Raw genomic sequence first — 13,556 nt, 5'->3', positions numbered from 1 at the left:
TGCACAGAAGATCTGACAAGCCTGTTAAATGATGCTTACCAAACCCAACAGAAACGTTCCTGTCATAACAAACAATTAGCTTGTTGTGGCAGCACATGAACAAGCATCCTCAGCTACTCATTTATAACTTCAGAAAGCCCAGGAGGATGAGAAAACACCATGCGGCTTTCAGAGGGAGCTGGTTTAGGTTCTGAAAGAATGCGTATCTGAAAGTCTGTATGCAAAGAGCAGCGTTAGGACTGGGTGTTCTCTGTACACCTGTTGGCATCGGGGCTATTTCTGCAGCTTTAAGTTACTTGTATCTTTTATAACCCTTTTTCTAACTGTAGCTGTGACTTCTGTGCAAGAGAAGAGGAACTTGCTCATCTGTGAGCCCACAGGGCCAGTCCTGCTGGAGTAACCACATGGCTCTGCAATGTCACAGTTTCACAGCTCAGTGTCATCCGTGCTGCTTTCGAGGTAACACAGCTGCTGTGAGCAGGCACTGGTTAGTGCTAAGCTTTAATTAAGAATGGCATTCTCATTAGTGCACTAAAAGGTAACAACAGAATGACAACAACAACAACAAAAAAACATCCAACGAATGAACTCCCTGCTGCCCACCCCACTGGCTCTGTCCTAGGACAGCAGTGTCAGCTGAGGAATAAATCCAGGCTTTTTCTTATCTTTGCCACTGTAAATAGAAAGAGCTTTGTCAGAAGCAGAGCAGAGACAATCAGAACACATCCTCCTGTTTTAATAAATATTCTGTTTCATTGTTCTGAGTCCAAGGCTGAAAAATGGTGATTTTTGGGCACTGTGTGATGAATGCCTGAGACGTGTACTGGACTGATAGCCCAGCTGGGAGCTGTGAATCCTCCAGTTCTTTCCAGGACAATACAGATAGACTCTGGGATGAAGAAGCAGAACTTTCCTGTTTTGTGCCTTTCCCAGTGATTCCACAGCTGAATCACTGACCCTTCTGCTGGGACAAACAAGGAGGAGCATTGTGATGACATTTGTACCTGTGCCTGGAAACTTGAGAAAAACAGCAAATTCATTCATATGGTATCCCAGGGCTATTACCTACCTGTCTTGATACAGAGCAGTCCCCCAGAGGTAGAAGTTGGTAAAGCTCCCAGGAGTCTGTTACATCTGCCTGCTTCCCTGTGAGCTGCCAGGTTACTTTCCCGTGAAAAAAAATCCATCAGAGATCTCGGACAATTCACTAAAGATAAGGATCCAGCTGACCCCTGCACCCCATCATCACTATGTGTTGCCCTACAGCCATCACTGCTGCCAGATGGGTTCTGAAGTCAGGAGGAATGGGCCCCAGGCGGACACAGGAGGGGTTGTTTATAACCTTAAGTGCTAATAAACATTACAGAGAGCTGTGAGCAAATGTCCTGCAGCATGAAGTGAAAGGAAGGAAAAGTAATTAACAGTCAAAGGAGGGGGATCTACAGTCTACACTGAGGGGCAGTTTCACTTCACAGACCACCTATAGGTTTTTGGCAATGCCACGTTTATTCCTCAGGATTTAACACCCCCAAAGATGTTAACTGCTCTCACACTGATCTAAGTCACCAAAAGCACTCAGAGATGTTGGAACCACTTGTCCCTGTAGTTCCTTTGCAAATCAGTATGTGACCAGCAGTGCTGCCACCCTCATCCCCAGCAACAAGGAAGAAAACTACGTGTGGTTTTTGTCCTGCTTTAGAGGCTCCCAGGACCTGGCCAGCAGCTGCTCCATCAGTTTCTGCCAGTGCTGCAGCCCTGCTCGAGAACCCCTGCAACACAAACTTGTTTTCTAGTGAGTGAATGAGTCCAGGAAACATTCAGCAAAGCAACATTATGGGTCAGGCCTCTTCTTGACAAACCTACTTTTCGGGATTGTTGTGCGTTTGCAATTTTCATCTGTAAATTGCTTCTCAAATATTAATTAAGCCCCGAAGAGTGTTGGCAACAGGAAGGGCTGTAGCTGCAGCGTGGGATCATGCAGACAGACAGCCCCAGAGCTCCCGGGCTCTGAACACAACATCCCAAGTCCCACACAGCTGGACAGCTTTTCTTCCTGCTTTTGCTCCTTAAGCTTCAGCTTCTTACCAGAGCTCACGATTATGGCTCATTCTTGCCTATCAGCACTGCCTCAGCTTGAGAAAATTCAGGGAGAAAACCATCAGGTGCTGCACACTGCTGCTCTGCTTGCCCTCCTGGCCCCACAGAGAGATGGAGGGAGGAAGAATCCTATAAATACGCCATGGCACACCCTAAGTGCCTGACAGAGAAAACCTGACCTCATCTCTGGGTGTGCGTGCCCTAAGAAATGGGGGAATTCTTTCAAAATGAGTCTGCAGGTGCTGGCACAGCTCATCTGCTTGTTTTCCAAAATCATTTTCCAGTCTCCTCTCCCAGTTTGCATTTGGTGATGTTTAACAGCTCTCTTAGGCTCGAAGGACTTAGAGTTGGGGGAAACAGCAAAAGTTACGCCAAAACTCAGGAAACAAATCCGCAACGCTGCTCCTACGTAATGAGGAGCTACCGAGTGAGCTCAGCGAAGCTCATCCTGCAGTTTCCAGCAGAGCCGGCAGATGCCGGGCCCGCTCCCCGCACCTCGCTCCGTGCGCTTCGCTCTCAGCTGCGGGTCCGGCGCAGACGGAGCGGGGCCGGAGCGGGACCTCGCCTGTCCCGGCAGCGCAGCCTCACACGGGCCCGCAGCTCCTCACCGAGCCGTCGCAAAGGCATCAAAGCCGTAGGTGTGAGCAGTTGCTGCGGCCGTGACTACTTGTACAAGTGTGGGAGAGGCACCTGTGGCTGTTCCTGCCATGAAGGGCAGGAAACACCCGGTCATTAACTCACAAGGTCACCTTCATCAGTATCATCAGCGACAGTTTTGCAAAACGCAGCTCTAGACAAATAGCCTTCCCCAGCTCAAGGCTTCTTGAAGGACATGAAATTCCCCCCGGCACAGAGCAGCCCTCTGTTTCTGAGCACCAGAGCCCTTTGCACAGACAGCAATTGCTGTAAAGCAGGTCTGGAATCTGCAGCTTCTGCAGCATTCCCGGTGCTCTCCCCTCCGGGGCTCTCGAGGGCAGCACCCAGGTGCCCATCCTGCTCAGTGCTCCCCCTCAGCACGCAGCCCCAGCTGCTCTGCACCCTCTGCCCCGCACAGCCTCCTTGCCACATCCCCATGCACACATCAAAGCAGCCCCAGCTTCCTCCTAATGCTCAGTTTCATAATGCATTTTAAATCAAAGTTAATTATGGGGATCAAAGGCCCTTTCTCTGCATCCTCCAGAGCCCTCCTCTTGCAGCCCTTGCTGGGCCCTGCTGCTGTGCATGGCACTATCACAGTGAACAGACGAAGAGTTCCAGTGCCAAAACGGAGAGCTTCTCCTCTGCAAGATCCCTATGCAGCGCACTAATCGCTCCAGAAATCATGCTGGGTTGTGGAATTGGCTGATGGTGGGGCTGTAGCAGCTGACTTTATTCCTCGGATGCTACCTTTCTTTGAGTCATCTCAGTTCTGAGTCACCAGCAGTCACAAATCCTTGGGAGATAGCAGCCAGCCCCTTCTGCACAGGAATAAATGCAGTTCAGGATGAGTTCCTGCTCAGAGCTGTCCTGGGCATGCTGCAGAGCCATTACTGCACACCACACAGGTGGCCACGTGGTGCTGGGTGCCTGCTATGGCCCCAAAGCCTTCTGTAGAGCCACTGCTTTCCAGACCACACTCCCACTTACACTGGTGCATGTGGTGCTGCCCCTGCAAAACTCTTTATATCCCTCTTTTTCTCTTTTACCTGCAGTTACACACAAAGCATCCTGCTGTTTCCAGGAGAAGTCTTTCCTTCCCCTCTCATCTGAGACACAGATGGAAGAGAAGAGGTCCTGTCCTCTTGCAATAAGGCACAGCTGAACACAGGGTGCTGCTGGACCCAATGAAGTGCAGCTGCAGAGCTCTGCAGATACAGCAGACTGGAATGGGGCTAGGAGGTGCTGCTCTATATGGAGATGCTGTACTTCATGGAGGTGCTGCCCTGCACAGAGCTCAGCTGGGCTGCATCAGCCTCATCCTCTCCTTTGGATGCCTTCCTCCCCATGCACCATTTTCTGGTCCAGGGGGGAAGCACCACATTTGTATGCGAAGTGCAAGAGCTCCTCAGCAATTAAATTGAATTCTAATTATTGTATATCACATATTAGCAATTTCTACCATGCTAATATTAATTGCTAACAAGATGATAAGATGTATCAGGTAGTCACAACGGAGCACTGCCTTTGTTTGCCTGGCAGAGATGTGTGGCAGTGAAGCACTGGGAATCTGGTGCAGAATTTGCTGCAGACGTAAATGTCTGATGGCAGAAGGTGAAGGCTTCCCCTGCCCCGAGGTGTTTGCATGGCTCCCATTGCATGCATGGAAAAGCCCAGCTTATGAGGCTGGCTCTGAACTCAGCCAGCAGTGCAGTGGTGACTTAACGTCCGGTCTCACAGCGAGGTGGTGGTGTCCCAGGGGTTATTTGTCTGTCTTCTGAAAAAAAGATCCTGTGTGAGTCAGGCAGTCTGCACTACGAACAGTGATACATTACATTTGGACATATGCTAAATGACATTTACCAATAAATTTATGCAGATTTCTCCTGTAATCCTTCTCCATCAAAAGTAGTAATACTTTCTCTAATGCAAATGCACTGTTTGAGCCTCCCCACATCAAACAGGAGCCATGTGGAATTGTTAAGGAATCTGAATGATAATCTTCATTATGCTCATGAATAATCATTGGCTATAGATGATTATTTAACAATGCTTGGAAGAACCCAGCAGCACTTGCCTGGCTTCCTTCAAGGTGCGGCCGGTCCAGCTGCCCAGGCCCATCAGCTCTGCTGAACCTTGCAATCAGATTTCACGCTCATTTCCCATCTGGGTTCATGCATTGGCTGTGTGGCACAGGGCTCTGCTAGAGACCTGAGGGAGCAGCACCTCCTGGCCCTGCTGTGGGGCACATATACCTCTAGCCCTAAAGCTATCGAGGTCTGCGGGTGGGCAGAGCACTGGCCAGGGTGAAGCCCAGGTGCTGGAAGCATGAGGCCCTTTGCCATGTTGGCCTCCATGCATTTTGTTGGCGAGGCTCACGGTTTTAATCATTTTTAAAGATGATTACATTTTGAGCAGCAATGATCTAAGCTAACGAGCAGCCTGCCACATTGTGGCTCGGCAGGAAAAGTCGCATTGCTGGAGTCATTTTTTTTCCACTGCAATCCAAAACACAGACATTACTGAAATAAATGATTTCTTTTCACAGTTGTTTAATATAATTTTCACTGTGCTGCACTCTACGAGATGCTGCAGCTCATTAAAATAATGATCAGACCCATGAGCAGGACACAGGCAAAGAGCAGCAGCTGCAGCACGTCCTGCATTTGTCATGTCCCTTTTACAGGAAGACTTTGGCTCTCTCTGTGCTCAGCATTCTGTCACCACAGCACCACTGGCCCCAACCTGGCGCTGGGCACCGGCTCCATCTTGCCAGTGCAATTGAGACAGAGAGGGACAAGCGGGGAGCCAGGCAGCAGCTGCTGCGAGGAGACAACAACGTGCAGGATGAATGGGACAAATAGATGAAGAGCAAATGGTCACTGTGTTGAGGCCTGATGCCAATTAGTGGGTGACAGTGTTAGGAGAGTGAAAGAGCAGAGTGAGCTGTACATCTGGTAGCGGAAGGAAGCAGGATGCTTGCGTTCTTTTGGTCTGCTTCTTGTCTTGTTTCCCTGGGAAACTGCTCTTTGTGGGAGAGTTCAGGGACCCACAGGCAGCAATGTGCTGGACGGATGTTTGCCAGTGCTCTGTGAGGGAGCTTTAACAGAGTAATTAGAAGAAAAACATCAGAGATGTGCAGGCTGCAAAATGGCAGCTAGAGGAACACTGCGTCAGGCTATAACTGCTGATCATTGGCCATAAAGACACAGCTTGTTATCATCCACAAAAGCTTTGGAGCTGGTACCTGTTGCCAGCAGAGCTGAAGCAGCACCCTACACTGTGGGGTAGACGTACCTGCACCCTTCTCCGGGCTCAGCCCTACTGAGGCTCCTTGCGGCTGCTCCGTGCCCTGCTCCTGCCTCGCTTCCACCCAAACACTTCTGGTGCTGTGGGATGGCCCCATGAGCAGGGGCCGGGAGGCACAGGGCTGTGAATCATGGAATCATTGAGGTTGGAAAAGCCCTCTCAAATCACCAAGCCTAACCCCAGACCATCCCACCATGCCCACCATCCGTGTCCCTCAGTGCCACGTCTCCATGGTTCTTGAACACCTCCAGGGACAGCAACTCCACCACCTCCCTGGGCAGAAGTTCCAGTGCCTGACTGCTCTTTCAGAGAAGAAATTGTTCCTAATACCCAACGTGAACCTCCCCTGGCACGACCTGAGTCTATGGAGTTCGGGACATTGCAGCACTAAGCTGTGACATCCCGCAGAGGGAACTGCAGCTCTCCTGGAGTGGGACAGAGGAAATAAGAGAGGACAGAGGATTCAAGAAGGACAAAATCATTGCCACGCACTCCAGGTGCTGTCTCGGATTAAGCAGTGCTGGAGGCAGAGAAGCCGGCGATGTGGGCTGTGAGCAGCGGAACTGCAGCCAGCGCTGCGCTGAATGCCCAATGAGCGACCGACAGGGTGTGAGCCAGGGGAAGATCTGTGCGTCTGACAAGGGCTTCTCATTGGGCCCAGCACAACAGTATGCCAGTCCAAACGTGCTTTGTCACAGGGCAAACAGTCTCAGTACACCTGGTGCAGGGTATCAGCCTCGTGCTCGAAAAGAGAGTAAGGCGAGGATGCGATGGAAGAAGCGTTGCTGTCACCGCTGCAAGCAGAGCCAGACCCCTCCCTGTTCAGTGCCTGCACGGTGCTGCTGGCACTGCTATGGCAGTGCTGGGGTACATTGTGACCATCCTGGATCTGGGGCTGGGGGCATTGTCCTGGCTTGGTCTAGAAAAAGGGAGGTGATGAGATAGTGCCCCCAAAGCCACCCTGAGCCCCCCACATGCCCCACAGCAGTGTTCTGCAGGGCTCAGGCATGGAGCTCTGCCACAATTCATCTCCTTCCCAGGAATGAGGGCCATGATGGGGCCGTACATGGGGCCTTATGTTCTCACCCTGCGGCCCTGTGTGCCCAGCAAAGTGGGGAACCAGCAACAAAAATCCAGTGGCAGCAAAAGTAGAATTATTCAAAAAAAATAAAATAAAAAAAGACAAAAGAGAAAAATCCAGTGAAAGCAGCAAGATGGATTGCCTGCGTGGGGGAGAAGTACTGCAGTGAGTTCACAGAGGAGCAGAGCTTGTACAAATCAAAGCAGCACTAGGAGCACTTTGAACTCTCTGAGTTCATGTCATTAGCTCTCAGCCTGGCTCTGTCTCCCCCAGGACTCACAGGACTGCTGCACTCATCGGGTGCTGTGTGACAACCCCTGCTGCCTATTTCCTGCAGCTCACGTGAGAACTCCATGAGTGCCTGCAAGCATCTTGGCACTGTGCCCTGCCTGAGGCTGAGCTGCCCATCCCCAGTGTCCTCCTGGCTTTTGAAGAGACTTTCGGAGACTTCTGCAGCCCCACATTGGTGGGAAAAAGATGTGACCCAGGTACATACCAGCATCCCTCCAGGATGGGGCACTGATGCCCATGGGTTGCTGCTGTTTCCTATAAGGAGGTTTGTAAAGATGCAGGCTTTGCAACCTTGGCTTTTGTATAAACATTTTAACTCCAGAGCACAGCCACACAGCGTGGATACCCAGCAGCAGCATGAAGCAATGAGCTGGCTGCACTTTGCTGACAAGAGGCAGGAAATAGAGGCTAATTAAGGCTGCGAAATAGGAAGAATCACCTATATGATTTGAGCTCCATGACAAGAAAAAAAAGGCCCAGATTCAAGAAAAAATAAAAACCTGCAGTATTAAGTATTTGCTATTTTTATGAAGGTTATGGGACACTTGTTAGCCTTCTCAATTATTTGTGCTGGTTTTCTGCTAAGTTAACTGGTTTGAAATCCTCTGTGAAGATACACGGCACCTTGAAAGGCTCTGAGAAGCCACATGCCTGCCCTGGGAGGAGAGCACCCCTTGCTCCCAGCCCTGTGGTGGCACCACTTGCTGTGCTTGCTCCTTCTCCATTATTTTATAGTCTCAAATAGCAACAATTTACCTGCTGCCAATTTCTTGCTTTTCCATTTGCTGTAAGCCTGAAAGAGACAAATGGAGCACTTTTTGCTCAGCCACGTCCCTGGTGCCAGCAGCACTTGAAGAGCTCTCAGCAGCAATGGGCTCACCTGGCACTGGGCACAGCAGTTCCTGGCACCCTGAGGATGCAGTGAGCTCCATCCAGCCCCAGCCTGCAAGTTAGGAACAGACCCCACAGCCCCCGCTGTGCCTGGTCCCCCTCAGCTGCCTGCACCCTTGGTGCAGCTGCAATCAATGCCACCCCAATTAGCACTGCTGCAGCTGTGCTTTGCGCTTACTGGCTTCTCAGAGAGCCCTTGTAGTGTCATGGTTAGGGGACAAGAGACAGGGAATGCCCGTGTGGTGACCTTAGGGCAGGCTCCTGTTGTACTTTGGCTCTTGAGCAGCCCCTCCCCCCATCCTACCAGTTCTGTCTTCTTGGTATGGCTTTTGCTGGGACAAACCCCCCACAGCTGCCATCCCACGGTCGATGCCCAGCCCTCAGCTCCCTGTGGTGTTCCCTGAAGGCAGCAGCTCGCTGCTCTGTTCCCCATCAGCTGTAGAATTTATAGGAGTGTGTCAGGATCCTCTGCCAAGCCCCATTACTATGTATGCTTTGGTTTAAGGCTGGCGATAAAACCTGGTGGCAGTGGTTTGCATTGACTTGTGGGGGCTGACAGCACTGCTGCACAGAGTGCTGCTCCTGGGAGCCTCTCCCAGCTGCTGGGATCCCAGTGCTGCTCCATCCCTGAGGACTGGGGACATGTGCAGGGAACACATGGCATCTGCACACTCAGCAGCCCCAGAGCCACTGAGTGTTGTGTTCCCATGGGGAATAAGGGGAACTCTGGCCCCTGAGGAGGAGCAGGCGAGACTTGAATCTCCCTGGAGTATTTCCTAGTGCTTTTAATTGATGCAAATGGATGAGCTCTGATGGCATTATTGTGTGGGGATTGCTGGACTTACTGGGACAGAGCAGTGACGGAAGGATAATAACCACTGCCACGTGCATAAGTGACACTCTCACAATGGAAGAACACATGCAGGCTGAAGGTTGGTGCTGCAAGCTCTGTGCAGGAAAGGCTGCACCCACGAGGGACCCCCGCAGGGACCCCCAGCCATCATCTGGTGTCACAGTGGGGTGGCCCCAGCCCTGCAGCCCTTTGCCTTCTGCCACTTGGGTGCTGGGGTCTCTGCAGGAAACTTGCTGAGCATTGCAACTGCTGCACCATGAGAGCAGCAGCAGTGTTTGGCCTATTTATTTTTTTTCCTTTGCTGTTGTTCCTCCCCTTCTCTCTTCAAATCTTCCTTTGAAACCAAAACTTCCTGTTGTCTGAAATGGACAATCAGAGCTCCGGCAGCTGCAGCCCGAGAGCTTTGGTGCTTGGCAGCAGGATGAGAACTGCAAAACTATTTCTTTGAGGCAAATTATGCATTCATCTTGCTCATTTAAAACAAAATATGATTTGCAATTTAACTTTCCATAATGAGCTCCTGCTATTATACGGTTTCCATAATGGCTGGTTTCACTGAAACAGATTGTTGGTGCACATGGTTTACAAAACATTTTCAATGCAAGCCCCGTTTTTTCTTATTTTAAATAGCAACAGCTGCTAAGCATGATAATTATTGTATTTCATCAAAATAAACGTACCAAGTTGCTTCTTAACGCTACTTGGTGCAGTTTTCCAGCAGACCTGGTGGTTACTAAAGATGGGGGAAGTTGTGATGGAGTGACAACAGTTTGTCAGCAAAGAGATGCCGCTGAGCTGAGGGTTTGCTGCTTGAGCATTTCTTGGGGAAATTTAAGAGCTGGGCTTAGCAGCCATGGCCAGGCAAAGATTTAAGGTGCACAGCACTCCTGGCAGCTGATAACAGTACTGGAGAAGCTCTTGCAGCTGCTGAATGAAGGCTGCCCTTTGGAGCACCTCAGCTCTTGGATTTAGATGACATATAGTAATGGCACCGCAGAAGCCATTACTGTCCATCAAGGAAATAATAAACACGCGCTGTGAATTGCTTGGACCCACCTGGGCTTTTGAGAGTTATTTCAAATGGTAGAAAAAGAACAACAAACAAATCAAAGCAAGGGAGGGCAAAGGACAATGTCAGAGAAGGAGCAACCAAGGAGGTGGCTGCTGAGGTTGAGGAGCCCATCCTACAGCACGGTGTGGGATGTGGGTACCTGCAGAACTGGGCTTGAGAAAACATGGTGGGAAGGGAAGGAGAAGGGAAGGAGGAGAAGGGAAGCTCCACGCTGATCCACACGCAGGTGATGTTCCCTCCATGTCTGTATGGGTGCCAACTTCTGCCAGCTGATGCGTGCAGATCCTAGTTGGGATTTCTGTCTACTAAAACAGCAATACAGCAATTAAAGCACTCCCTTGAGATGCAAGCAGCAGCAGGACCTGCAGTGACCAGAATGCAGGGGCTGCAGCTCCCCACTGCCATCCCCATCCCAGGGCTGTGCCTTTGACCCCATCCCTCTGCCTTCTGAACACCCCCACTGTGCGGTCCCTCTGCAGCAGGATGGATGCGGTACCCATGGCAACAGCCACTCCTGTGCTGACATTGGAACAACAGACGCTGACCTTGGTGGACACAGTTGCATTAGCAGCGTAACCAGAATGAAGCTCATTACATTTTCAGTGGGGTCATTCCGAGGACAATAACATTACCTGAAGTCTTCTGCTCAGGTGAGATGAGCCCACGGCTTGTGCTTATTTTGCAGTGACCATACAATGATCTAAAACTGCAAAAAGGCTTTGTACAATAAATACAGAGCTGTTCTAGAGCTCTGCAGCACACTTAAATCAGGCTGCTCACATACCATGTAGGCTGGTACTGGCTGGCTGGTGTGGGCTGGAAGTAGGAGCAGCAGGAACTCCTGCCCATGGTGGCATCAGTGGGGAGACAGCATGTGGTGATTGCCCGCACTACTCCCTGGGATTGCCAGCAAGAGAATGAGGTAAGGGGTAACTGCTGGTCCAGTTCCTTGAATTTGGACAAATCTTTTAAAATCCTTTTTCCCTGAATGGTTGGAAAGATCGGGAGATAGGCAGAATGCAGACTTTCAGGTACTGAAATTAAACTTGTTAAGAAATCCATATTGATTCGCGCTTCTGTGAAAAATATTGAAGCCTCTGGATTTAGCCTGGGTATTGATTTTCTCTCTCAGGGCAAAGACACTGGCATGCAGGGCAGACGTGGCACGTGGCAGAGAGCACCTTTCACTGCCACCTGCCCGCATCCCTTTGCCACCACTCAGGCTCACAGGGAGCATCTGCAACTCATTTCAGTGTCACCATTTGCAAGGCTGTGCCACTGCTCTGCTCTGCACCCAGGTCTCCACGCTTGTCTCTCTTTTCTGCTAACATCTTCTAGCTCAGCCTTTGCTGGGACACTACCACCAGATGCTGTGGCAGTACCTGTTTTCTCCCAGCCAGAAGCAGTGGTGCCATGTGCTGGGCTAGGGCTGGGCGAGACAGAGAACAAAGGACAACAACAACAACAAAAGGACAATGACATTACAAAGATCAATAGCTGGAGGTGGTCTGCCTCAGAAATAACCAAACAAACCCTTCAGATAGCAAGATCAGCTTCCAGGACAGTAAAGCAGGGATGTGCAGCCCGTGCCACTGCATCCCTGGCACCTCACAGAGAGACCATTTCCTGGGGCACCTCCTGCTTCTCGTCAGTGAATCAGGGATAACTCAGTTACCTTTGGAAAATCAATTCTCTGTCCTCTGCTGTCTCCTGGCTCACTTCCCTCAAGGAAAACACCAGTAACACAAATCACCCCAAAAGTGACTGGGGCACCAAAGCACGCTGTGCTGGTGCAGCACATAGCACAGTAGCACCCCTGTTGTTCCCGAGCACTGCTCCCACAGGTGACCACAAAGGCAGTAAATACAAGACAGCAGATGTCATCATCCTAACAGCACGCTCAGTTACATCACCGACAATTGCCATGACGCTGGAGTTTCTCAGCCTGAAGCAGACCCAGCATTTGCTGGCAGTGAGCTGCACTCCACCCAGCCCTGTAGCTGCTCCGCCTGCTGGGGAGACTGGGGTGCGTGTGCAAGCAGCCCTGCTGCTGGGCTGTGCTGCTGGGATTTGTTCCCAGCTACCAGTGTGCCCTGCTCACATGCTTTGCTGTTCCCGGTAAGTGCAATCAGAGCTTCTTACCTGCAGTATTTGGTGACTCAGCTGGAAGCTGCTTCCTGGGGATTTAGTTCTGAAAAAAATGTCACTTTTACAGAAGCACAGAGCTGTAGGTGTTGGAAAGGGACTCTGGAGCTCCACCAGCCCAATCCCCACAGCAGGTTCCCTGCAGCAGGTTGCACAGGGACACATCCAGGCAGGTTTGCAGCCCTCCGCTGGGATCTCTCCCTGTCTGCCAGTACCTAGGGAGTCCAGCACTGAGTGCAGTGCTCCAGGTGTGGCCTCCCCAGGGCAGAGCAGAGGGGAAGATCATTTCTCTCACCTGCTGGCTTCACTGTGCAATGCAGCCCAGAGTCCCATTGGCATTCTTGGCCACCAGGGCACGCTGCTGGCTCATGGGCACCCTTGCGGTCAACTATTAGTCAGCCATAGGTTGACGAGGACACCATTAGCCTTCTTGGCCTTGAAAGCACTCTGCTGACTCATGGTCAGCCTGCTGCCACCAGGACGCCCTGGCATTGCTTGATGCTGTTTTCTAAGGGCACCCACCTGGAAGAGGTGTGCTGGGAGTTGTAGAGCCCTGCACGACTGGTGATCACGCCCCAGGTAAACTAAAATGTTGCTGTTTCTGCATTCTACACCACAAGCCCTTTCACTACTTCATGTTTAAATATTTCCCTAGGATCGGGATGCTTCACTTCCTCGGCTGTTTTTAATACATGCAATCAGCGACTGCTGCAATTAAGAGGCCTAATTAGCATTTGAATAGGACTTCTCACCCACTCCTTACAACAGCAGCAAACAAGCCATGAGGACAGGAGCTGCATCAGGAACTTCCCTTGCACAGGGCAATCGGGATCTCTTCTACCCCTGCACCCATGGTGCTGCCATGGGAATCCATCACTTTAGTCAGGCAGTTATGTGAGGTTTCCTCTAAAGTGCACAGCTCTAGGAGCAGCTGGTCAGGCCCTGCTGCATCAAGATGAGCCCTGCTCTGGACAGGGACACAGCTCAGTGCTCAGAGCCAACCCTGTGGCCACCTGCAGAAGGCAGAGCCCAGCGACACAGGGGCTCCCACTGCACCCAGAAATACCTGGACCCAGAGTGGTCCCTTCCCCATGCAGCCCCCCGGGTGCAGCTCCAATGAGATGCTGTGCACGATCCCTGGTGACACAGCACAGCACACACCACCTATCCAGCCAAGGAAC

This window comes from Meleagris gallopavo, chromosome 16 (genome assembly GCF_905368555.1).
Source record: "Meleagris gallopavo chromosome 16, MGAL_WU_HG_1.1, whole genome shotgun sequence".
Taxonomy (NCBI): domain Eukaryota; kingdom Metazoa; phylum Chordata; class Aves; order Galliformes; family Phasianidae; genus Meleagris; species Meleagris gallopavo.
Note: the sequence above shows the minus strand (reverse complement) of the source record.